At 43.7% G+C, this 27,560-nt stretch overlaps 1 protein-coding gene and 1 long non-coding RNA gene across 3 annotated transcripts in view; one reads left to right on the forward strand and one right to left on the reverse strand.

Annotated features, from left to right (window-relative positions):
• Window positions 1–182: 182 nt before the first annotated feature.
• On the reverse strand, window positions 183–25,786 carry LOC138363062 (uncharacterized). Its single transcript, XR_011228004.1, has 4 exons — window positions 25,698–25,786; window positions 24,374–24,543; window positions 23,545–23,682; window positions 183–756 (listed from the first exon to the last, which is right to left on the reverse strand). It is a non-coding gene; the product is annotated as an uncharacterized lncRNA (long non-coding RNA).
• A 684-nt stretch (window positions 25,787–26,470) lies between these two features.
• Window positions 26,471–27,560, forward strand: part of LOC123745163 (solute carrier organic anion transporter family member 74D) — a 28,679-nt gene continuing 27,589 nt past the window's right edge. For both annotated transcript variants that reach the window (XM_069321928.1, XM_069321929.1), the window contains exon 1: window positions 26,471–26,749. The gene's annotated coding sequence lies outside the window, so the exon portion shown is untranslated. The remainder of the gene's footprint in view (window positions 26,750–27,560) is intronic.

Consider the following 27,560-nt stretch of genomic DNA (forward strand, 5'->3'; position numbering starts at 1 on the left):
GGTAATACAGCAGCAATTATTATCTGCTGTATGATATATTAAATGGTGTCGGATTTTCCGACACAACCGGGTTCTTTCTCTGATGTTGTTAGAGGTAGGGTATCCGGCCCCAAGCTAGTGGTGGCTTTCAAGGGATGTGCTCCGTAACGCAAGTAAATTAAAGGGGAAGGGAGACAAAGGCAAAAACTTAATAATATAATTGTCACCATCACCATAAATAATATATATCTTATCACACGGGGAAGGTATAAACACTATTATATACAACATAGTCTTCCTCTGAAGACTCTGGACGTTCACGGTGCTCAACGATGCTAAGCTCTTGGTCCTCTTGTGACCTCACGATGAATCCTTCGATTCTCTTGAGTCTTCCCTGGCCACAGGCCAGCCAAATCACAGTTCCACTGGGGGCACCGTCGTGGAGGCCGTCAACCACAAATCCAGCCTGTAGCTGGCAGGTTCCAATCAGCAACGCTGGTTAGGCCACTCCACGACTGATACTAGGGTAGCGAGCCCTAGTCAGGAGCCTCGTGTGATCCCACACACCACTCTCCTCGCCACAACACCCCAGTGGTTAAGCGTCTCCACCAGTCAGTCCCGGGTACGACAATCCCTCAGCTGCCACATCACAGACAGGCTAACACCACAGTGTTCATCCGGGGGGTGACTCACAGCTGCTGCAGCAAATACTTGGAGACAAGACGGCTGCCTTAGGTAGACTGATCCAACGTTCATTACAGCAGTCCCAGGTCGACTCTGTAATCAGACACGTCATCAGTAATAGGGACACTCTAGGGCACCTCACTTACAGGCTTAGACACAAACGCCCACCTATCCACTCCACTCCGTTGCTGTCTAAGCGTCACCTCACCAGAGGTCAGCAGCGGCAGTGTTATGAGCTGATCAGGACGGGAAACTAGCCCTTGTGGCCAGTATATCTCGTCCTCACTAAGTGGCGTCGTCCATTTGGAGGGGGTTTCGGGAGCTGACCCACAGATGGCGCGGTCGTCACTGCTCCGTGCTCGGACGCTGGGCTCGGGTCCGTAACAGTTTAACACTTCTCTAACCCTGTCCATGGAGGACAGAAGAAAATGTATATATGCTGGTTAGCATTGTAAATGTGTGGCCACGTCTGTGGTAGAAAATAATAATAAAAAAAAACTCTCCATAGTGTAAACATATCACTGGCAACAGGGGAATTGCCAGATATTTGGAAAGCAGCTAACGTAGTCCCGATATACAAGAAAGGAGATAGACAGGAAGCACTGAACTACAGGCCATGCAGTGTCCCTAACCTGCATACCATGCAAGCTGATGGAGAAGATTGTGCGAAAAAAACTAGTGGAGCATCTAGAGCGAAGGAACTTTGTAACACAGCATCAACATGGGTTCAGGGATGGCAGGTCCTGCCTCACAGGGTTACTTGAATTCTACGACCAGGCAACAAAAATAAGGCAAGAAAGAGAAGGGTGGGCAGACTACATATTTTTTGGATTGTCAGAAAGCCTTTGATACAATGCCACACAAGAGGCTAGAACGAAAGTTGGAGATGCAGGCTGCAGTGAAAGGGAAGGTACTCCGGTGGATAGAGGAGTACCTAAGCAACAGGAGACAACGAGTCTGTGTGAGGGGTGAGGTCTCAGATTGGCGAGACGTTACAAGTGGAGTCCCGCAGGGGTCAGTCCTTGGACCTATACTGTTTCTGGTATATGTAAATGATATCCCAGAGGGGGAGCCGGTCGGCCGAGCGGACAGCACGCTGGACTATGATCCTGTGGTCCCGGGTTCGATCCCGGGCGACGGCGAGAAACAATGGGCAGAGTTTCTTTCACCCTATGCCCCTGTTACCTAGCAGTAAATAGGTACCTGGGTGTTAGTCAGCTGTCACGGGCTGCTTCCTGGGGGTGGAGGCCTGGTCGACGACCGGGCCGCGGGGACACTAAAGCCCCGAAATCATCTCAAGATAACCTCAAGAGGGTATAGATTCGTTCCTCTCAATGTTTGCCGACGATACAAAAATTATGAGGAGGATTGAAACAGAGGATGATAGTAGGAGGCTACAAGATGACCTAGATAGACTGAGTGAATGGTCCAACAAATGGCTGTTGAAGTTCAACCCGAGTAAATGCAAAGTAATGAAACTAGGCAGTGGAAACAGGAGGCCAGACACAGGATACAGAATAGGAGATGAAGTACTTAATGAAACAGACAGAGAGAAAGATCTAGGAGTTGATATCACACCAAACCTGTCTCCTGAAGCCCACATAAAGAGAATAACGTCAGCGGCATATGCGAGGCTGGCTAACATCAGAACGGCGTTCAGGAACCTGTGTAAGGAATCATTCAGAATCTTGTACACCACATATGTAAGACCAATCCTGGAGTATGCGGCCCCAGCATGGAGCCCGTACCTTGTTAAGCACAAGACGAAGCTGGAAAAAGTCCAAAGGTATGCTACTAGACTAGTCCCAGAACTAAGAGGCATGAGTTATGAGGAAAGGCTGTGGGAAATGCACCTTACGACACTGGAAGACAGAAGAGTAAGGGGGACATGATCACAACCTACAAAATCCTCACGGGAATCGACCGGGTAAACAAGGATGAACTATTCAACACTGGAGGGACGCGAACAAGGGGACACAGGTGGAAGCTGAGTACCCAAATGAGCCACAGAGACATTAGAAAGAACTTTTTCAGTGTCAGAGTAGTTAGTAAATGGAATGCACTAGGAAGTGATGTGGTGGAGGCTGACTCCATACACAGTTTCAAATGTAGATATGATAGAGCCCAGTAGGCTCAGGAATCTGTACACTAGTTGATTCACGGTTGAGAAACGGGATTAAAGAGCCAAAGCTCAACCCCCGCAAACACAACTAGGTGAGTACAACTAGGTGAGTACACACACACACACACACACACTAGGGCGCCGGTGGCTGTGTGGATAGCACGCAGGACTCGTAATCCTGTGGCCCGGGTTCGATTCCCGGCGCCGGCAAGAAACAAAATGGGCAGAGTTTCTTTCATCCTGGTGCCCCCCTGTTACCTAGCAGTAAATAGGTACCTGGGAGTTAGATAGCTGCTACGAGCTGCTTCCTGGGGATGTGTGTGCGCGCGCGCGTGTGTAAGAGAAATATATGCAGCAGACATAATTGAGGAAAATTCAATTGGTTAGGAAGGTGGGGTCCAAGAGCTAATAGCTCGATTCTGCAGATACAAATAGTAAATACACACACACTCGAGGTGTCGATGAGTCAGGCGCATGTTTGAAAGGAATATAATGGCATAAAAATAGTGAGTACAGCGAATGGACAAAAGGTAGACAATAGAATCTAATACAAATACTTAGTAAATAAAATTGACAGGAAACGGTTGTGTTAAGAGTCTGTATTAAACATCCATTAACTGTTAAGGCGGGGCTCAGGAGTCGTCGCTCGACTTCAGGATGTTGCAATAGTAAGATGTGTGCCTTTGTCCACACACTTTACACTTTACTTCATCTAGATCCCTATACAAGCCGAACTGCCAGAGATACTTGTAGCCAAGTCTTATACGAGCTGTGACAACGTCTGTTAGTCTACTGACTTTGTTACTTGCCCCATACACATGTTTTACTTCACACAGTTCATTGTGATAAACAATGGACCTGCTAGTTCCAGTTTGCACTGTTCTACTTTCTTCAAATCCATCCAAAAGCTCTCGTCTAATGACATTTTTAAGGGACCTATTTGATAATTCAAGATTCCGTTCAATACTATCTTTATTTACTGCAGCCTTAGCAATACAAGTAGTGTATTGTGAATACTAATAATAAACAGCAGGTCTCCTATGACTCTGTAATATCTCCACTGCTCAAACAACTGTGTATTAGCGATAAGACCTACCTTGTATGTATAATGACTTACTGTTAATATATAGCTCTTGAAATAGAACATTCTCTAACTAGCTGACATTGTAGGTATAAGGTGTGAAGGATAGATGAAATTATTTATGTAATAATCTAAGTTGAGGTCTGAGGCACCTTTTGTGCCTTCTGTAATGATTTTTGCGCTACCGCTCACAGGATGGGTATGGGGTGCACAATAAACTAGCCGCCTCCGGCGGCAACAAATACAAAATAAGATGTGTGTGGGAGTGGCCAACATATGCGGCAAGGGCGGCTAGATGACAGAACATAAGATAAGGACGAATATGGAATACAGATTTTTCTTGAAATTCTTTGTCATTCTCAGAGAAGATATTTGTAAGGGAGGCAGAGTTATGGGCGGCTCAAGAACGTTGAGAGTTGTGTTTCACGCTCCTCTAAGGGATCTCGGCCAGTTGTGACGACGACGAGGCTTTCATCAAAGCTTATTACAAGAGTTGCTAGGTCTGTGATATTGGAGACATTTAATGTTGTAATGTTGGACCCTTTCCCAGGGAGCCCTCACCGTGAAGTATGGGTGAGGAGTGCCAGACACAAGTGACATAAGCCACTGACAAACCCCTGAGCACACAAGCCAGGTCAGTATTGCCGGAGTCTTCGCACCTTGCAGTTAATCAGTGAAGAAATAGTTGTGCATAATTTAAACAAACAGTCAAGAGCGTAATCGTCCTCTAGTATTAATGTAGAACTCGTCAGTTTTTTTTTTGTTTTTTTGAGATATATACAAGAGTTGTTACATTCTTGTACAGCCACTAGTACGCGTAGCGTTTCGGGCAAGTCCTTAATCCTACGGTCCCTGGAATACGATCCCCTGCCGCGAAGAATCGTTTTTTCATCCAAGTACACATTTTACTGTTGCGTTAAACAGAGGCTACAGTTAAGGAATTGCGCCCAGTAAATCCTCCCCGGCCAGGATACGAACCCATGACATAGCGCTCGCAGAACGCCAGGCGAGTGTCTTACCACTACACCACGGAGACTGCAAGCAGATCAGTAGGCAGATCCAGCAGCTGGCTGGAGCAGACTCATACTGTAGGCGAGTCTAGCAGCTGCATGGAGCGGACTCATACTTGGTCTGCATGTAGGAGAATCCAGCAGCTAGGTGGAGCAGACACACGCAGATGAACCTACCGGAGGAACCAGTGGTACAGATTGAACAAACTTTGTCTGACTCTGTCAAAGGCTTTCGAGATCTCTAAGACAACAAGAAAAGGTTCTCCAAAGTTATCAGCAGCAGAGAGAAAGTTGTTGGTGGAGACAGAGACGACATGTTCAGTGAGTGAGGCCCAGGCTCCACTGGAGGTTACATCTAGCTCCTCAACTTGCCGGAGAACTTGTTTGTTTATGATAATTTTCATAACTTTGGGCAAGGCTGATGTAAAGGCACATAGTCCATAATTAGACGAAGGGGGAGAGACAAAGAAATTTCTGTTTGACGATGGGTTGATCATCTACAAGTTTCCGCGAGTTAGGGAATGTAGCGGGAAATTAGATGAAACTCGGGTGAGTTATGATGAGGACCCAACCCGTTCTTTCAAATTCGTAAAGTCAGTATTGACTTATTAACTACGTGCATAGGTGATATACTAAACATAATAGATACCCCTAAAAAGATTCATAGAAAACCGGACCGGAGCCTAGTTTGGAGCGCTGTACCAAAGGGCAACTGGGGACCGCCATCCAGGTCAGGAACCCTGTTTGAACCAGGCGGCGACGAGAGGATGGCACGTCACAAATGAGGATGTCTGGAAGTAAATACTTGTAAATGATCTAATGAAAGTGCTAAGCTTAAACAGAAAAAGGGGACTGAGGGAGACAAGGAGAGATAGAGTTACTTAAATTCTTTTTTCTCGATAAATCGCCTCTGATTATGAGCCTCTGTTCATCTAGCAGGGAATAGGGGCGCCGGGAGATAGTTGCGTCCTAGCAAAGGTCAGTCGACGGCTAGGGAGATCTTGCTAGGCATAACAAGCGTCCTCTCCTCGACAAAGGGTGACCATATTACAACAATAAATGTTCCTCTTTAGTGATAAAGTTGAATTAGGAAAAGCTAGACCAAAACAAAGGTAGAGAAGAAGAGGATCATGACAACGGTAAACAAGGGAGGACCGTGGCAACGGTAAACAAGGGAGGACCATGACAACGGTAAACAAGGGAGGACCGTGGCAACGGTAAACAAGGGAGGACCGTGGCAACGGTAAACAAGGGAGGACCATGACAACGGTAAACAAGGGAGGACCGTGGCAACGGTAAACAAGGGAGGACCATGGCAACGGTAAACAAGGGAGGACCGTGGCAACGGTAAACAAGGGAGGACCATGACAACGGTAAACAAGGGAGGACCGTGGCAACGGTAAACAAGGGAGGACCATGGCAACGGTAAACAAGGGAGGACCGTGGCAACGGTAAACAAGGGAGGACCATGGCAACGGTAAACAAGGGAGGACCGTGGCAACGGTAAACAAGGGAGGACCATGACAACGGTAAACAAGAGGTGTGGCAACGATAAACAAGTAAGACCATGATAACGGTAAACAAGGGAGGACCATGGCAACAGTAAACAAGGGAGGACCATCACAACAGTAAACAAGGGAGGACCATCACAACAGTAAACAAGGGAGTACCATAACAGTAAACAAGGAGGACCATGCCAACGGTAAACAAGGGAGACCCCAGTCGTGACGAGGTAGTTACGACGGGAATCTTGGTAGTCAAAGTCGCAGAATCCCTACCAATGAAGCTTGTTCAAATGTATGGTGCTTGCATGTGCAAGAGATGGCAGCGTTGGCCTCACTTTAGTTGATGCAGCGAGCTTGGGGGAAAATGCAAGCACTTGGGAAGGCCAGGGTCACCACACAAGAGGCAAAGAGGACATATCACTATTGTACTTCGAGGAACCATGTACAAATTTCCAACACCAATTACAGAGGCATGGAAAGGGGATGCACTGTGAACGGAGCATCTGGTACTGACAAGATTTACAGAAGACAGAAAGGCCCTACCATCAAAAGTGATCTTAGCTATTCTACGGGCTTGATGACCACCACCACAAGGGGGTCGAGTGAACACGTCAATCTGGAGGGTAGAATGTCCTTGGGCCTTGATGATATATTTAATGTTCTCATGGCAATCTTTAAGTTCCCCTGTCTCCAGTCGCAACATGGTGTGAGAGAATAGCTGTGCATTTAAATGGTCATTTTAAGAGACCCCCAACTGCGGTCTATACATGTTCATCGTGACAAATATCAAAATACTTGGGCCTTGTAGCAGGGCCAAACAGATCGTGGAATGTAGCAGTGTTTACTGTGACTGAGTGACTGTTTGCTCAGTGCTGTGACTGAGCCATGATCTCCAATTAAGAACGGGGGGGGGGGAGTGCAGTTGTCACAACGAAAGACGCCGTCACTCCAGGTGACGAGGTAGTCACGACTGAAGTCTTGGTAGTCAACCCTACAAAGGAAGTAATAATCAAAAGAAGGCATCAAGCCGGGGAGACTATATAGCATCATCAAAGTCACAGAATCCCTACCAAAGGAGCGGGGAGGGAACTGAGAGGATCAGTTGGGATAGCAGAAGATGAAGCCTGGTCTGGACCCAACGTCGTCGGGGTTACGGAGCCCGATCTTCCATCATTGTTCGAAGGCCTGGTTGCCCGCCCCACTAGCCTGTTTTTGAGAACCTATTTAAGATACCATGCATCACTGTTTTAACAGTTTAGGTCCCGTAGCCACGGAATCCCATCAACCAAAACAGCAAGGGAAGTCGAGCACTGTCCAATGCAAGGAGGGGTGCATCGTCCCAAGCAGTGCCCCCTCCACCCCACACACACACTTTTAACGAGAATCCTACTGCATTGTACATTCTCCTACGCCAGTACAAAGACCTCTTTGTTCCTCTCGCCCCAGTCTCGACACTCACCGAGTCTCCGAGGGCTTTCCCTCGCGGGTGACCCCTCCAGCAGGTGGTTCGATGACCGGAACAGGTGCCGTACGTTTCCTCCATTTCACGCGTAGGGGAAAGGGGAGCGGGCCGAGGCAATTCCCATCGCCCCCCGAGGCCTCAGAGGTGTCTCCTTGTGGTGAGAGGGCCTGTGAGCCTCTCACCACGACAAGGAGAAACTCTTGAGTTAGGGTTTAGTCGAATTTACTCGACTAAAGTACTTTAGTTTACTCTCTAGTTTAGTCGAATTCAATTTGTAACAACACCTCACCCTTCCCATCAAAAATATAATTATATCCGCTCCTGAGCTAAGGGTACCGAGTTTCTAGGTAACAGTGAGGGAACTGGAGCTCGTTACTCTGGAGAAAAATGACATAATCACGTCATAAAAGATTTTAAAGAGAATTTACAAAGTTGTCAAAGGAACAATGTTCAAGGTGAAGAACAGCACAACGAGTGAATAATAATGTAAATTAAAGCCGCGAATAACAGAGACGTGAGGAATAACTTGGTCATCGTTTGGGGTTTTAAGTAACTAAATTAAGCTAGAGCAAGTTACTGAAGTTATCGTGGTAATCAGTTTGGAATCTGATAATTAGAAAGAAAGACTAGAGTAATTGTATAAAATTACCAATAGTTTGAAAGGTGCGGTTTAAGGTCAGCGGTAACAATAGCTAAGGGTGGCGCTCGTTCCACATTGATTCAACGTTTATTCAACATTGAATAAACGTTAATGACGTTGATTCGGGCGTTGAATTGGTGTTGCTCTTAAATATTGGGACCACTGTGTAGGGGGCTGTAGCTCGACCCTGCAAGCACATCTACGTCAGTACAAACACACAAACATCGAAAAAAAAATACTTAATTAGCCTCTTTACTTTGCGTGCGAGATTAAAAAAAATATATATAAAGTAATTACGGACACCCTTTTTTTCCAAGGTATTTTATATACAAAAATTGTGGTAAAAATAATATGCTTGGGAGCTCACATGTCGGGGAGAAAATCAATACATCGGCCGAGGAAGCTCGTCCCATTAACATATTCCTAAGCCGCGGGACATACTCAAATATTGCAGAATATATCAGAAATATGTCCAACATATCAGAAAACCTTATTTAATTTTGGGAGGGACGGAATTTGTTTAATAAGTCGGCCAGCAGGCAGCAACACCTCCACAATGATATTCATGTGTGTGTCTGCTTCACTAATTAGCAGGTGAGGTGCATGAACTCACCTAGAGCAGCTCTGCAACACCGACCACCTCGTCCTGAACCTTGTCTCTCGAACACTGTGGGTTAGTGCAGGCGATGAGTCACAATAACGTGGCTAAAGTATGATGACCAGACCACACACTCTAGAATGTGAAGGGACGACGACGCTTTAGGTCCGTCCTGGACCATTCTGAATGGTCCACGACGGACCGAAACGTCGTCGTCCCTTCACATTCTAGAGTGTGTGGTCTGGTCATCAAAGTGGTTTAGTGTAATGACTGAAGACCTTGTGATGTGTAAATGGTTACAATCATGAAGTAAGGAACGAAGGGGTTATCAGAGGAAAGCGCCAAGCCATTACGATTATATAGTACTGGGAAGGGGTCAAGATAAGGATTTGGGATGGGACGGGGAAGGGATGGAATAGTGCCCAACTACTTGGACGATCAGGGATTGAACACCGACCTGCATGAAGCGAGACCGTCGCTCTACCGTCCAGCCCAAGTGGTTGGTCACCATTCCTGCCCAACTACACACTCATGAAGACTGTGTAGTGAAGATGTTACACAGTTACGGCACTTTACACTTGCGGTACTGTACACTGTTACGTGTTGTGTCTGCGCTCACCTCTGCGTAGGCTCGAACTTTTGCCTTCTGGGTAGTGTGACTTCGTTGTGCTCCCAGGGATTTATGATTACCGCAGCCGGCTGTTAAAGGTCCAGGGATACTCACTAAAGGAGTACAGCAACACCTGGCTTATAGATTATATAAACACCTAATTTTTGTAAACACAATATATTTACAACAAAAAATATATATATAATAATCCAAATCACTCAGTGGATTCCCACACGTCACTCCTGTAACTTTAGAGAATGTACAATAACCATAAATGTCAGTAATGGCAAAAATCTTCACAATAAGACTTTGCTGATCTAAAGATCAACATACACCTTAGTCTACCAAACACACAAGTTTACCCACTCATCAAGAACACAGAAATATATGAAATCTGGACTCTATATAAGTACTCCGCATTAACTTAAACACTATTCAGATATCCTGCAAATAAAATTAACATGAATTGTGGCTTATCTGACGCTCTGGCGTGGTGAAACGCGCTAGACCCTGGAGCCACTGTCCATCCATACTTCACCATCCGCCATTTCCTGGTGGTCACTAAGGACGACGCCCCCTGACGGTCGCCCCTCAACACTAGCTGGTCCACTCAGCACAGAATAATCCTTGAATATTCCATTTAACAATACTCGACTTGTAGGAATGCAGTCAAAAAAAAAATACATTTTTCATTATCAAAATGTTATATATATTCTACTGGTTATCCATAATCACCAAATATAAAGGTACTATTTTGCTGGGCGGAGGGATAATGACGACCTTCAGCCTGCCAGCATACAACTGACATAACGCTTCTGTGAACAAATAATTATACCCATTGTTTTTATATAATGTCTCTACATAAAATACTGGTAGTGGATAAAGATTACTGACATTATCCACAACACCTCTATCAGTCTCTCTCAGACGTACAGCTCGGCTCGTGTCATATGTGAACTACAAGGGAAGGTTACTGAAGCTCATCAATGACTTAGTATTTGCAATATAAACTCAGGGTTTAAATTATGAAAGGTATATGGAAAACTAATTTTATGTGTAAAGACCTGTTGCATATATTTTCTTGAATCTAAAATTATAGGGGATACTCAAAGTTTTTTAATTTCATATTTCACATGTTTGAGAATAACACTTTTCTACCCTAACCTAACCTAAGCAAACCTAACTTAACCAAACCGTAACCTAACCTAACCATGGATAGGGAGTAGATAATCGGAGTAAAGTTAATTTAGTTCATTTATTATGCACCCCATACCCATCTAGTGGCCGGTAGTGGAAAGTGTTGCAGAGGCATATAATAGGCTCAGGGACTGAACCCCACAATTCATTTAGCTAAGCAAGTTACAATCTTGATGAACTAGTTACAAAATTCAATACACATCTTAGTAGTTTTGAAGTGATTACGTCGAGGGTACCTCCTCTCTGAGGACGGGACTGCTCAAAGCAGCAACCCGTCCTCAGGCCAGGCTCGTTAAAGCAGCAGCTGACTCCCCCCCAAGATGCATCCGTCCATTTTAATGTATTGTGTATTAAAAATAGGTTTCCTCTCATGTATCAATTAAAATTATTATATAAAATTATGTGAATAGTTAGACATATGTTAGGTGTTTAGCTCTGTTGGTGAATAGTATTTGTAGCATTTGGGTAAAGCTTTTACCGAGTTCAGATTCGAACAGCGGTCGTCAGTGACGCACTGTGCTAGAAATGTTCGGGTGTCATCAGTTGTGAGTTGTATAAACCGCTTTTCCTTCATAAACAATGGCTTTGACGGCTAGATTACCGAGCAGTTGGCCTTTTTTTATGAGGACGGGTTACGAACCCCCTTGAAAAGACCCGCATATGGAGATCCGAGTCCGAAGTCAACAGTTCAAGCCCAAATGAGCGGCACAGCGCTCACACACTGGGTTAATCCAGCCCGTCCTCCAAACAAAGATCCAAAAGTGATTCCATCCATCCGCCAAACCCCCTGTTTATGAATGAAAAGCGGTTTACACACGACTCACAACTGCTGACATTCGAACATATCCGGAACAAGTGCTTCACTAACGAATTTTGTTCGAATCACAACGCTATAAATGCTTCACCCACGTACTACAAATACAAATAATCGCCAACAGAACCTAAACACCTAACCTAACCTATCCTATGCCTATATATACACAATATATAATCTATCCTATGCCTATATATACACAATATGCTAATATATTATAATATTAATTTATACTTGAGAAAATTCCCGTTTTGAGTGAACAGTATGTTAAAATTTATGAATGCGTCTGTGGGGTTGACCACTGAATGTAATGGACTTGAGTCGAGGACGGGTTGAACAAAGACCCAAAAGTGATTCCATCCACCCGCCAAACCCCGTTTATGAATGAAGAATGGTTTACACACGACTCACAACTGATTTCGTTCGAACACTTCCGGAACAAGTACTTCACTGACGAATTTTGTTCGAACCTCAATGCTTCACCCACGTACTACAAATACAAATAATCGCCAACAGAACCTAAACACCTGACCTAACCTAACCTATGCCTATATATGCACAATATGCTAATATATGATAATATTAATTTATATTTTCGAAAATTCCTGTTTTGAATGAACAGCATGTAAAACTTTATGAATGCGTCTGTGGGGTCGACCGCTGGATGGAATGGACTTGAGTTGAGGACGGGTTGAATCGGGAGTTTTAACCATTGAACTATTACTCGGTAGATCAACGCATCCTCTCACTGTCACCAACTCGAGGATTTTGTGACAGGAGAGCTGATAACCCTCTCACTTTCTAATCTTTCACCATCATCACAATCAGCGTCATAGTAATCACAATCACCATAATTATCATCATAATTATCATCATAATTGTCATCTTAATGATAACTACCATCACGTCTTAGACAAAACCATCATAATTTTGGAACACTGGCAGCGGAGAGGCGGAGTAAAAGGTAGCAACACAGCTGTGAGTGTTGGGTGTACTCCGGGGGTTAATGAGCTCAATAAACAAGGCTTGCAGCTACCAGCCGCACGCACCATCACACAAGCAAAGGAAGAAGCAAGCAGACAAGGAGGGCGGGCAAACAAACACACACAACATTATACGCCCCGTTCCCCTCCTCATATATTTGGTGGTAACAAGGCTGGCTGGCTGGCATGTAAGGAAATTGTTTGTGTGTCTGTCTGTCTGTCTTTGTCTGTTTGTGTGCTTGTCCGCCTGTGTCTTTGTCAGTGTGCTTGTCTCCCTGTGTCTTTGTCTGTGTGCTTGTCTGCATGTGTCTTTGTCAGTGTGCTTGTCTCCCTGTGTCTTTGTCAGTGTGCTTGTCTGCATGTGTCTTTGTCAGTACTCTCCTAGTTGTACTCATCTAATTGTGCTTGCGGGGTTGAGCTCTGGTTCTTTGGTCCCGCCTCTCAACTGTCAATCAACTGGTGTACAGATTCCTGAGCCTATTGGGCTCTATCATATCTACACTTGAAACTGTGTATGGCCTCCACCACATCACTGCCTAATGCATTCCATTTGTCAACTACTCTGACACTAAAAAAAATCTAATGTCTCTATGGCTCATTTGGGCACACAATTTCCACCTATGTCCCCTAGTACGTGTACACATGTGTTAAATATCTACCCTGTCAATTCCTTTGAAAAACTTAAATGTGGTGATCATGTCCTCCTCTAGCTCTTCTGTCTTCCACCTACGTGACGTTTAATTCCCGTAGTCTCTCCTCGTAGCCCATACCCCTCAGTTCGGGTATTAGTCTGGTGGCAAACCTCTGAACCTTTTCCAGTTTAGTCTTATGCTTGACTAGATATGGACTCCGTGCAGGAGCTGCATACTCCAGGATTGGTCTGATATATGTGGTATAAAAAGTTCTGAATGATTCATTACAAGAGCTTCTAAAGGCTGTTCTCATGTTGGCGAACCTGGCATATGCTGCTGATGTTATCCTCTTGATATGGGCTTCAGGTGACAGGTCTGGCGTAATATCAATCCCCAGGTCTTTCTCTCTCTCTGATTCTTGAAGAATTTCATCTCCCAAACGATACCTTGTATCTCGCCTCCTGCTCCCTACACCTATCTTCATTGCATTACATTTGCTTGGGTTAAACTCTAACAACCATTTGTTGGACCATTCCTTCAGCCTGTCCAGGTCTTCTTGAAGCCTCAAGCTGTTCGTCTCTGTTTTAATCCTTCTCATAATTTAGGCATCGTCAGCGAACATTGAGAGGGATGAATCTATACCCTCCAGGAGATCATTTACGTATATTAGAAAGGATAGGTCCGAGTACAGAGCCCTGTGCGACTCCACTGGTGACTTCACGTGGTCTGAGGTCTCACCCCTCACTGTAATTCTCTGCTTCCTATTGCTTAGGTACTCCCTTACCCACCGGAGCGCACTACCAGTTACTCCTGCCTGTTTCTCTAGCTAATGCACCAGCCTCTTATGGGGTACTGTGTCAAAGGCTTTCTGACAGTCCAAGAAAATGCAGTCCACCCATCCTTCTCTTTCTTGCTTAATCTTTGTTACCTGGTCGTAGAATTCTTGTAGGTAGAATTCTTACCTGGTCTTAAACTTGTAAGGCAAGATTTACCCTCCCAGTGCACTTGTCTGCCTGTGGCTTTGTCAGTATGCTTGTCTGTCTATATGTCTTGGCTTGTATCTTTGTTTTCTTAATATCTCTGTCTCTTGTCTTATTACTTTCATGTGTATGTAAGTGTCCTAAATGACTCGTTAATCAAGATTCTAAAGGCAGTTCTCATGTTGGCTGGCCTTGCATCTGCAGCTGATGATACCCAGGTAATGTGGGACCTTAAGGAAACAAGTTCTCTGTCCTATTCGAGGAGGGTTTCCCCTTCTTAGTTGGTATTTCGCGTTTGATCTCCCGTTGCTAGCACTTAGCTTCATAACTTTGCACTTACCTGAGTTACACTCTAGTAACCACGATTTAGGTCGTACACACTTCAAGTTGGAAACTTTAACTGTGGGTTTTTCAAGATCCTTTATGGAAGCTGGCATAAGCTAGCGTTTAACATGGAAGCAACATAAAAAGTTCAGTTAGATTCATTTGACAATGATGGAAAGGTATTGAAGTTGCTTTTAACGGCTGTTTTAATGGTCATTTTACTGATCATTGGAGGGACTGTTTCTGTTAATTACCAACTACATTCGCCAGGGACCTCGTTTGGTAATTTTTGTTTTATATTTTTATTTTAGTTTTAATTTCAGAATATATCAGGTTCTCCTCTATTTGTAAGATGGGTTTCAGCTGCATTTCTTAATTTATCTCCATCGTTATCTGCAACACCAGCGAGGGGGGGGGGGGTACCGGGCGCTGGTCAGGTGATGCTGGCCACCGGGTCGACCCGGTGGCCTGGAGCCCAGGTCTACCAGTACCCATGTCGACCCGGGTATCCAGAGCCCAGGTCTACCCAGTACCCATGTCGACGCGGGTATCCAGAGCCCAGGTCTACCCAGTACCCATGTCGACCCGGTATTCAGAGCTCGGGTCTACCAGTACCCATGTCGACCCGGGTATCTAAAGAGTGTGGCACTGGGGTCACCAATTTTGTCGGGAAGGAGGGGGGAGGGGGCGGTGGATTTCATAATGATACCCAACCCCCCTTTTAATAAGATCAATAAGACCGTCCCCGACGCATCCATGTTGGGCACTTGCCCCACAGCAATCACATCACAGTGCAAATTTCGATGAGGATAACCTCAAGCATCTAGCGTCTAACTTCGCTTAAGATAAGTAAAGATGTTTATTCAGGTAAAGATACGTACATTGAAAATGAGTTACAAACATAATGCTGAATTTATAGATAGAGCTAGTACATACAATGCCAGGTGTGAGGCAAGGTGTGGGGGGGGGGACTTAGATTAAAACCTAATACTAATTGAGATCAAAAGCATAAACTGAATTAAAAAAAATAGAAAAAAAGAAAAGAAGAATGTTAATAATTACGTGTTGGGTGGAACAGCAGAAAATGCAATAGAACAGCAGAAGGAATTTTAACTAAATAAACAGATTACAATTTTCTTTAAGTTTATACATGGTAGATATCAGCAGTTAAACAAGTTGGTCATTAATTAATATTGCTTGAAAATAACAAGACAGGTTGACATTTAGGGGGTTATTTGTTACCTTCTTTAGATGTATAGTTGCTTGTTGGCTTGTAGAGAAATACACAGTCGGACACTTCAGCAGTTTATTGAGTGAGGTAACAAGTATATAACTGGCCTTCCGAGGTCCTACCTACTCTGGGTCTGTGAGAATACTGACTGGTCGCCAGAACGGCTGGTACCAGCTCACTGTGGAGGATGACGTCAGAGGCTTATTTGATTGTGATTGGCTATCACCAACCGTCGTACAATTTGAATACTAACAGGGTAAGTAGGTTGCGTGAAGTTTATTAGATAGTACCTAGTTTTTCACTTAACTGGTTGAGAGAGGTACAGCCCTTTGACATGATTGGGAAGGTCATTCCACATTCTGGGTCCCTTGATTTGCAGAGCATTTCTAGTTTGGTTAAGTCGCACTTTTGGAATATCAAATAGGTATTTGTTTCTGATGTGGTGCTCATGGGTACTGTTACAACCTTCTAGGAACCGTATAAGGTCAGGAATGACATTACAGTTCAGAGTTATCCACACTTGAGAGGATGTGCAGTGACTTAATATCTAACATAGTGACAATATCTAACATAGTTGACAGTCTCCGTGGTGTAGTGGTAAGACACTCGCCTGGCGTTCCGCGAGCGCTATGTCATGGGTTCGTATCCTGGCCGGGGAGGATTTACTGGGCACAATTCCTTAACCGTAGCCTCTGTTTAACGCAACAGTAAAATGTGTACTTGGATGAAAAAACGATTCTTCGCGGCAGGGGATAGTATTCCAGTGACCTGCCCGAAACGCTACGCGTACTAGTGGCTGTACAAGAATGTAACAACTCTTGTATATATCTCAAAAAAAAAATAGTCTAAGATTTAAGTAAGGGTACCGAGTGGTGTCTGGGGTCAGAGTTTGTAATTGTTATAAAAACATATTTGTGTTGGGTAATTAAAGAAAGTAGATGATTTTGTGTAGTAGAACCCCAAACACAAATACCATACTTGAGATAAGGATAGATGAGAGAGTAATAGAGCGTCACCAGGGGAGGGCGAGGTACATAATAACTGATCCTAGAAAGAATGCCAACAGTTTTAAAAAGTTTTTTGCTATATTTTGCAGATATTTTTTTGTATCCGGGGACAGGTTGGGTAACGGTGCACCCGAGGACGGGTCAGGGGAAGCAGTGTACCTGTGGTCGGGTCGTGGCCACAACTGCCGTATCACTTTGTCAGTCCGTCCTTCTAACAACGTCACATTTGACGTATATATATACTCTATCCAAGGCAAAAATTGTACTAGAAAACGGTAGGAGCTTGCGAAATTTATATACTGCCCCGTTTTATGTTTTGAGTCCTGTGGTTGGTTAGGATGGGGGGACTTTAGTAGCACAGTATCTTGAAGTTGAGCAATCTTAGGAGGACGGGCTGCTTCGTTACCGCCCACACAGCCACTGGAATTAAGCTGGCCTTAATTTTTGTTGGCTAATTTCATTAACATTCCTTTCAAGAATATGCAAATGAAAGGAAGGGAAATAGGGAGAAATTTACTCTGCAGGGTTTTGAGGTCCGAGCTTGAGGAGGGTGGCGGGAGGCGACAAGTGGCGTGCATAATGAAATACTATACTGCCCCACACACGCTTTGGGGGACGTCTCCGCCTCTCTTTCTCCTTCTCTGTATGTTTCTCTCTGTATACAGAAAGAGAGTGTTTTGTGGTAGTGATACTCTCTCTTAATGTAAAGGAACCGTGTTCTTACTTTAATAAACCAGTATATTGTTATATATATGCTTTCATTCATACCCTTTCTTCGGTACTACTCTCACACGTAACTCCCTGGCTCTCTTAATTATTATTATTGACAACAATCTCAAGGGTAGAGCTGCTTCACGGCCTTGCATCCTATATAAATGTAATGTATGACCCCATAACAGTTACAGCTCCGCTCTTGTGCCAGGTAAGTCCACTACGGGCTCACCATACCCCGTGCTACTTAGGACATTTTTGTTCTGAGTAGATGAATCTAAAACAGCAACAACAACAACCCCATATCGTTCTAGGCGTCATAGTAACTATCGTCTGGGTAGGAGACGATCCTAACGCAAGATTATATCGTAGTGAGAGAGATCATTACTTCGTGTTATTATCTCGGCCACTGTTCTATCTTGTTGGCTCTTTGGGAACTCAACGTGAGCTATTGAAAGTGCAAGGTGCAATTGCAGATCTTCTGTGAGAACCCAGTCATTACAGTCAGACACGCCAATCGTACAAGCAGCAGCTAAGTGTCCGTGGTCCCACCATTTAAAAGCAAGTCCGAGTTTGCTCATTGTAGAAACCGACCGTAAAGCCAGCAGTCAAAATAGAAAAAGGCACATTTTCTGTGGATCACCATCTTAGCCGTCCAGAAGTCATGTAATAGTGCCTTAGCATCGCTGAGGGTGCATCAGTCTTTACGGGCTCATTATAGCCCGTGCTACATAGATATTTCGTTCTAATTAAATCTAAAACAAACAACTTGTATCAGCACAGGCGGATGTATTCCACTTCCCCCATACCTGACAAGAACACGAGGGAGAACATCCTCCGACATCTGGAAAGACTCATCCTTCACTACCACGTATGGGTACTCACTCTCCACGGTCAGTGTGCCGCTGTCGTAGCTCAAGCGCACCTCCCGACACTGGTAGGGAGCTGAGCTTACAAAACTTACTGCTCCACAAAACTCATATATGAAGCGCTGGTGGAGACCTTCACCGCCACCCTGTTGTCACGCAGGACCTGAAGACCAACCAGGTCATCCGGCATCACTTGCACAACGTCAAGCAGTGCTGCTGATCACCCCAAGATGCACACTACAGGTAAGAGTCAGCCCAGCTGACTCTCCTCCTCAGCGGCGGCCCATTAGGTCTCCATACTGAGACCAGCGGCGCCCCCTCAGTGACCAACAACCACTAGGCAGTGTAACAAGCAATCATCCAGTGTAAACACCGGCCAGCAAATGTAACAGCGTCCAACCCCGTTGGTGGTTGTCACGGGACTCCTAGTCTCAACATTTGCATCCACGATGAAAAACTACAACCCAAACACCGCCTCAGTTTACACACATGGATCTCACATTCTACACAACAATGAACCTCTGTCACTAGCGTTGAGTGGATCCCGTAGTACAATATGAAGTAGGGATGGCGGCTATCCAACCAGCTGTCCATATTCACAGCAGAATTGTCTTATACTAAGTACTTCAAATAATTACAACACTAACAGTTGGGAAATAAACAATCTGTAGCGACTTTCAAAAGTACGATTCAAGCTATTGCATATTACATCAAAACATACTAAGAGCTTGAACACCAATGTCTGCAACTTCCCTCTGAACATCTTTTAAAAGGTTATGACTTATCCATCAATGGGTCCCAGAAAGCTACTGAATACCCCACAATGAATTTGTAGATCAACTAGAAAAAAAGATGTACGACACAACTCGCATCACACACCTTCCAGTTTCCCTTATTGCACGAAACGAAGCCTTAAAATCCACTATCACCCAAGACTGCAGCGAAATGTAAACGTCATGCTCTTTAATATACTGTACTACTAAACCATTAAAAAGACCTGGGAAACTTGGAAACATTCCAGGCATAAAAACGGGTAAATAGATATAATAGTTACCAGACTAAGGCTGGGACACACCAAACTAGCAGCACACAGCTATAAATACAGGACTGATATAAATGAACTTTGTATCAACTGCCCCAACCGGTCCTCAGGCCAGGCTCGTTAGAGCAGCGGCCCTGCACCGAGTTAGTTTAGTTCTTTTATTATGCACCCAGACGCATTCATAAATTGTAACATTCTGTGTAATAAAAAAATTGTTGTACACACCAACTTTACAATAAAATTCAATGTAAAGTTAGGTGTATGTTAGTCTAGGTGCTTATAGGTTCTGTTTTCAATTATTTGTATTTGACAACCCGTCCTCGACTCAAGTCCATTACATCCAGCGGTCGACCCCACAGACGCATTCATTAACTTTTATATGCTGTTCATTCAAAACGGGAATTTTCTCAAATATAAATTAATATTATAATAGTTTAGTTTAGTTCATTTATTATGCACCCCATACCCATCTTGTGGGCGGTAGTGGAAAGGGTTACAGAGGCACATAATGGGCTCAGGGACTGAACCCCACAATTCATTTAGCTAAGCAAGTTACAATCTTGATGAGCTTGTTACAAAATTCAATATAAGTCATCACATCAACAATGGGTTCGAGATCGACCTCAAGTGCAGGTTCTAAATTAAGCAACTGACATATGTGGAGAGCTAGTGTCAAAATTTATATGTTTGTCCTGCACACCGCCCCCCATCCAGTGGGCAGCGGTGGATAGGTTACAATTACTTAGTTACTACCTACAGTTAGCAAACTGGGGATATTTGGCTAAAATTTCTGGTAGCAGATCATTTTGAATGAAATATTGACACATCGCTGGAACATTGGTTATAGAATTGTCTCTAAATTCACGTATCTTTTCGCAAGCATAGGTTAGGTTAGGTCAGGTGTTTAGGTTCTGTTGGCGATTATTTGTATTTGTAGTACGTGGTGAAGCATTTATAGTGTTCTAGTTCGAACAAAAGTCGTCAGCGAAGCACTTGTTCCGGAAGTGTTCGGACGTTATCAGTTGTGAGTCGTGTGTAAACCGTTTTTTATTTATAAACCAGCCCGTCCTCTAAACAAAGACCCAAAGTCCATTCCATATACCTATCTAACCCCCTGTTTATGAATGAAAAACGGTTTACGCACGAAAACCCTTCACGTAAACTGCACGTTCTATTGAGATTATAAAAGGAAGAACCATTATAATTTGCAATCACTTAGAATTGCTTCATATATCAATGTCTACGCTGTAAATTGATAAATTACATTTTCTATGTGAGAATCTTGTGAAGAAAACGAAACTAGAGAAACGAGTAACTAAAACTTTATATCCTACTTTCCCCAATGTTGGAGTGGGGTTTACGGGAAGCGTGTTGATTAGTCCTATCGAGGTTCCACTCGTAATGGGCTTATGAACATTAATAAATATTCGTCTAGATAGGTAAGTTATGGCATTGATGGACAAAGCAGCCTATGTGAACTCTAAATTGCAGTCCCCGTGGCGAAGTGGTAAACACTCATCTGGCGTTTTGCGAGCGCTTTGGCCTGGGTTCGTATCCTGGCCGGGGAAAATTTACTGGGCGCCAATCCTTAACTGTAGCCTCTGTTTACCCAACAGTAAAATGGGTATCTGGTTGTAAAACGATTTGGCGGGTTTTTCGGGGAAAATAAGGATTAATTAACGACATGCCCGAAACGCTATGCGTGCTAGTGGCTGTGCAAGAATATAAGAACTCTTGTATAGACAAATAAATAAATACAAATTTGATCCATTTTTACTCGATGGCTGGCAGTTGGGTGTTCATGGACCGCACCAACTGGGAAGTTAGGGGACATCATACAGGACCACATCTTAAAAATAGCGAGTTTGGGAGTGTTACGAAAAGTTGAAATTGATGTTGACTGGTCAGCAGTTGGAGATTTGTTGTTGTTGTTGTTTAGATTCAGATACTCGGGACAAAAGTTAAAAAGGAACACGGGCTTTGGTGAGCCGTAGTGGACTTACCTGGCATAGGAGGTTGTAGAGGACAGGGGCTCGATTTAAATGGGAACGTCACATGACCTCTGATAACACTGTAGCGAGTAGATTATCCCAATAATATACTCGCTCCAAATGCATTGTTAATATTCCTGTCAACCTTTGGAGATGAATGAGGTGAGGCGTTGCCCGGGCAACACGGTGAGGTGTTGCCCGAGCAATATAAGCGGCAAGAATAGCAAACATTAACCAGAGTCTACTTTCAAGTGTGGTTTAGAGCAGACACTTGCGAGATACTGTACCGACGCTCAGTGCGCTCAACTCACACCAAAGTATCACCGGTGTACTTCTGTATATTCGACCAAATATATATATAGTATCTTAGTGTCTGTGTTTATTTGTCACCATACTTTACGTAACAATAGAACCGTTACATTGGTGACCCCAGAGAGTTTCGACGATACCCAGCCACGATGGACTACAACATGGACTCTCACTGGACCTCTACTGCTACTGTTTGCTGTGATGGAACACTGCCAACACCCTCGCCACAGCTATGATTTTCATCGCGTCCATCTCTGCATTTTCATCTACTACGGCTTGCTGCTCCACGATCGTTACTCACTCATCTGACAGCCTCATCAATGATTACATCATGTTGGATCTACAGCTTGTCCTGCCGACTCTCCGTCGCTGCCAGGGCACTGCTTGTCCTACGCCCACGACAGCTGCTCTGTCATCAGATTCATCTACACGTTCACTGCATTTTGATACTCGGCCGACTCAAGCCCTTTGCGCAGTACAGGACTTACAGCTTGCGTTTCCGACACTTCGTCGCCTTCAGGACAATTCAGCTCTAGATGTGATTACCTCGTTGTCCTAACTACGTGCCTACATTACCTCCTAATGTCCTGGTGCCCGAGCCCATCCGCCCCGGATCTAAATGCTCCACCAGCGACCCAAGGACGCAACAATTATGCACATTCTTCTCTCCTGCTACACCGAGCTTGTCCACACACTGCCTACATCTTTTGGTACCAGACTACAATTTCCACAGTCAACAATGTAGTACTCGGCGTGTACAGTCCTAATCAACCCAAGACGCTACAGCTTCGACACAGAGCAGACAGCAGACTACGACCGCATCGAGCCGCCACGCTCTCGCTCCCCGAGTTTAGACACTCACAATTCTCAATCGAGCCGCCACGCTCTCCCACATAGAGCTCCACGACTCCGGCCTCACTCAGCTCTCTGCTCTGCTCCAGGCTTCGTCTCAACGTCTGCGACACTGCTAAATCCAGAGACACATCCGCCGACTATGCAGTTCACTTTTCGACCCCAATTACCAGCAGCACCGCCACCTACGACAACGGACGATCCTGTACGACCTCCCACCCTACAACCCCAGTTACCAGCCGCACCACAACCTGATCCTACGACGACGGACGATCCTGTGCGACCTCCCACCCTACGACCCCAGTTAGATGACATCAGCGAAGAGGAGGAAGTTAACTTTGATGGTTATGTAACGCGAACAGGGCGTACAATTCACCGACCAGCTAAGTTCCTTGATCAAGTATTTTTCCTTTCATCCCCTGGGAGGGGGAGTTCTGTAGCGAGTAGATTATCCCAATAATATACTCGCTCCAAATGCATTGTTAATATTCCTGTCAACCTTTGGAGATGAATGAGGTGATACGTTGCCCGGGCAACACGGTGAGGTGTTGCCCGAGCATATAAGGAGCAGAATAGCAAACATTAACCAGAGTCTACTTTCAAGTGTGGTCTAGAGCAGACACTTGCGAGATACTGTACCGACGCTCAGTGCGCTCAACTCACACCAAAGTATCACCGGTGTACTTCTGTATATTCGACCAAATACATATATAGTATCTTAGTGTCTGTTTATTTGTCACCATACTTTACGTAACAATAGAACCGTTACAACACTATGCAAACCGCGCGCTTGTGCAAGTGTGCGCACAGGGAGGGGCTGCTGCCACTTCTCCCGATAAAATTGATGTCGTTGTTACAACAACGTATATATATATTTTAGTGTCGTTTGAATAATGAGCTTCTATACTTACCCAAAATGTCGTGAACACGTCTGTCCTGAACACGCCCCGCCCAGTGGGCGGAGCGCTACTTGCTACTCTCCCTTCTCGGCTCATCTTGTGTCCTCAGCACCTTATGTTTCCTCCTCACGCTCTCTCCTCCCTTCCTTTCTAAATTCCAAAAAAAAAAAATCTAAAAATTCTACAGCATAAGAACCACAATCTTACCTGTATGGTCACCCATCCAATTAACAACCCAGGCTTAGCTTTATGTTTTACACTTCCAGAGGTCACTGAACCACTTACTGGCTTCTCATTCATTGAGCTTTATTTCCAAGAATCAAAATTTATATCCCAATTGAACTGCCGCTCACCCATCAAATCAAATTCATATTTAAAATTGTATTCATCAATGGATGCACATTTATAATTGATTTAATGTACAACTAATTTAAAGTGCATTCTTAACTTCTACAGGTTAAAGTCATAATGACAGCATAACAATGAATCACAATCATTGTATACTGTATATTAAAACAGCAAGACCTATCAAAACCCATTTCAGACAATATGTAGCCATTGTTATTATTATAACAACTTTTTTATATACATGTCTAGATGGGGGTAACCGGCGGTGCCCGGGTCGGCCCCAAAAGACATCACCATTTAAGTGTTGGAAACTCTTGAATTATATAAGGAACAAACGATAAAACTCGGGCGCGAACTTTTCATCTCCACCGTATCCCTACACACACCACACAAACAGACAGACAGACAGACAGACAGAGACAAATGTCACATTGTATTGATATAGATAAAAGACAGGCAATATAACAACTAATTTAGTCATCGACCTGCTTACCTCCCAACCAGGTCTTACTCTCAGTGAGGGTAGTCAGTCTTCAGCTCCTGGGCCCTCTAGGAAGACCTTCCCCGTGGTGGAAGTAACTGCTAGTAAAAGGCAGCGTCTTGTGTAAGGTCTCAGGAGCCTGTGTGACCGTCTTGAGGCTTAACCTGAACTACACTTATCTTCTTAAATAGCGTAAGTAAAGAACAAATAAATCATATTTGTTTACTATAATTTTAGCGAAGAATGTAGAACATAATAAGTATAATTTTACTGGAAATTTTATTAACTTTATAAGTAAATCAGACGAAAATAGATGATAGCGTCTTAGAGTGAACATACCGCCATAGTGACAGTATTGGGTAGCGTCACTCATCCTGTGAGTGAACACACCGCCATAGTGACAGTATTGGGCATCGCCGCTCATCCTGTGAGTGAATATACCGTCATAGTGGCAGCGTCACTCATTCTGTGAGTGAACACACCGCCATAGTGACAGTATTGGGCATCGCCGCTCATCCTGTGAGTGAATATACCGTCATAGTGGCAGCGTCACTCATCCTGTGAGTGAATATACCGCCATAGTGACAGTATTGGGCAGCGTCACTCATCCTGTGAGTGAATATACCGCCATAGTGACAGTATTGGGCAGCGTCACTCATCTGGGACTTACTTAACTGTCTCAAGTGAACACGCTGTAAAACAAGGGTTTAACAATTTACAATCCTCAAGTGCACGTTATCTTAAGAGCGCAAAGTTGGGGAACCTTTTGAGGCGAGCATCTGTATGTGACAAAATGTGCTTTCCTAAATCACTGTGGGGGGTTCATTACACTGCACATAATTACTAATGTCACTTAGATGGGCACAATCTCTCAGTTAGTGGTCCACATGATATCCCTCAATAATATTCATCTCTTGAACATGCCTCTGTAATCTTTTTCAATACCGCCCATCATGATGGGTGGCACAGTAAATGATCAATATAAAAAATCATGGCAATTCTGCAACTTCGCTGCTCAGCTGTTTTTTCCATCCACAATCTCCACGGGTGATTGTATCCTAGCTTGCTATGGATTCCTGTCATCGGCCACGGCCGCCTTCCCGTACATTATGACACTGAGGTTGTCAGGTGTGACTACGCTGTACCAGTGTGCGTGTCTGTACATAATCTTGTTAATAAAATAAAGCATAGATTCACTGACGCTTTTCTATCCTTCTTTCCTAAGTCACCTTGTCATGGTGATGTTGTTGGCCTGGGTTCGTATCCTGGCCGGAGAGGATTGACTGGGCGCCAATCCTTAACTGTAGCCTCTGTCCACCCAGCGGTGAATGGGTACCTGTTGTTAAGCGATTTGGCGGGTCGTATTCCGGGGGAAATTAGAATTAAGGACCTGCCCGAAACGCCACGCGTGCTACTTGCTGTACAAGACTCTAAAAACTCTTGAATAAACAAAAATGTCTGGTGATGGCCTTTGTTGTTTGTGTTCATTTGAGACTGATAACTTTTCCGTATACGCATACTCTCATATATACTTTAAAAAATTATCTATTGGCTGTTTCTAATACTATTTTTGGCTTTTTATATATGTTCAATTTTCCGTGATTTTATTCTCGCTGCATCAGTGTTGCATCAGACGTCAAACTGCATCAAACAATTACTTCCACATTTTGCGATCTATTTTTATTAAGTGACACATAAAATATATCATTATATATAGTATATTATTCATGATTCTTCTTTTCTATATGCATTAATAAGCACTGGGTGGAATACTGGTTATCAATAATGAAGGCCGGGTTCTCTCGGAAGCGGTCTGCACGATAACCAACATTTTTGGCATCGTCTGCAGTGACGTCTGGCAGCCCCGTCCCACGTGGTCGACCCTCCAGCAGTGTTGCCAGACCCAATGAGCAAGCATTATCTCTACTTACTCCCTTAATCATCCTAATTATCTGCGTGTATTATCAAGACATCATTAATATCATCTGAAATAGTTGTATGAAAAAAAAAGCTTTTGTTTATGAGTATTAGCGGTGTATATAGTAAGAAGTAGCGAGGGCCAGGAGGGTTGAGTTCTGGTAACAGTAGATCACGCCTTTAAAACGAGTGTGTGGGGGAGACATGTGGGTCCTGGTCCCAGCGTCGCCCCACCACCACACATGCTCCTCGAGTTCTCAGTCTGACAGTAACGCTCACCCTACTCCCTGTGTTTCCTAGTGAATAAGTTCTCTCCCTCTCAGAACGCGGCCAACACTGAACTAAACATTCTGGTGATTTCCACAAGGAAGGACTATATCAAAATATTAAGTTTGAGAAAAGTGACTACGTTTTAGCACCAAACATTCATCAGTAATATTACCAAGGGTTCTGTCTACCTGTCAGCCAACCGTGAGTTAATATCGTGTCCCAATGCATGGGCACAGTTACATTTAAATCACTCAATACTGTTATTCTTCAGTTAGTGAATATTAAATTATATATATATATATATATATATATATATATATATATATATATATATATATATATATATATATATATATATATGTGTGTGTGTGTGTGTGTGTGTGTGTGTGTGTGTGTGTGTGTAAAAATCACGAAAAATAAACACGTGATTCAAAATGTGACAGTGTCAGACTACGGAGGAAAATTGAAACAGGAATTTCCTTAAGTACTTTCGTATATAATACATCTTCAGAAGGAGTCTGAAGATGTATTTATCCTTAATTAATACATCTTCAGATATATTAATTAAGATGAAGGAGTAATTAATGCAACCCGTTCTCGCAAATTCGTAAAGTCAATATTGACTTATTAACTACGTGCATAGGTGATATACTAAACACAATAGATACCCTTAAAAAGATTCATAGAAAACACCGACCTTACCTAACGTTGTTAGTATCTTAAGATAAGCATCTTATTGCTTCGTAATTACAATTATTACTTAACCTATACCTATTATAGGTTAGGTAATAATTGTAATTACGAAGCAATAAGATGCTTATCTTAACATACTAAGTAGGTTAGGTAAGGTCGGTGTTTTCTATGAATCTTTTTAAGGGTATCTATTATGTTAAGTATGTCACCTATGCACATATTTAATAAGTCAATATTGACTTATTAAATTTGCGAGAACGTGTATTAATCCTTAATTAATACATCTTCAGATGCATTAATTAAGATGAAGGAGTAATTA

This window comes from Procambarus clarkii, chromosome 10 (genome assembly GCF_040958095.1).
Source record: "Procambarus clarkii isolate CNS0578487 chromosome 10, FALCON_Pclarkii_2.0, whole genome shotgun sequence".
Classification (NCBI taxonomy): domain Eukaryota; kingdom Metazoa; phylum Arthropoda; class Malacostraca; order Decapoda; family Cambaridae; genus Procambarus; species Procambarus clarkii.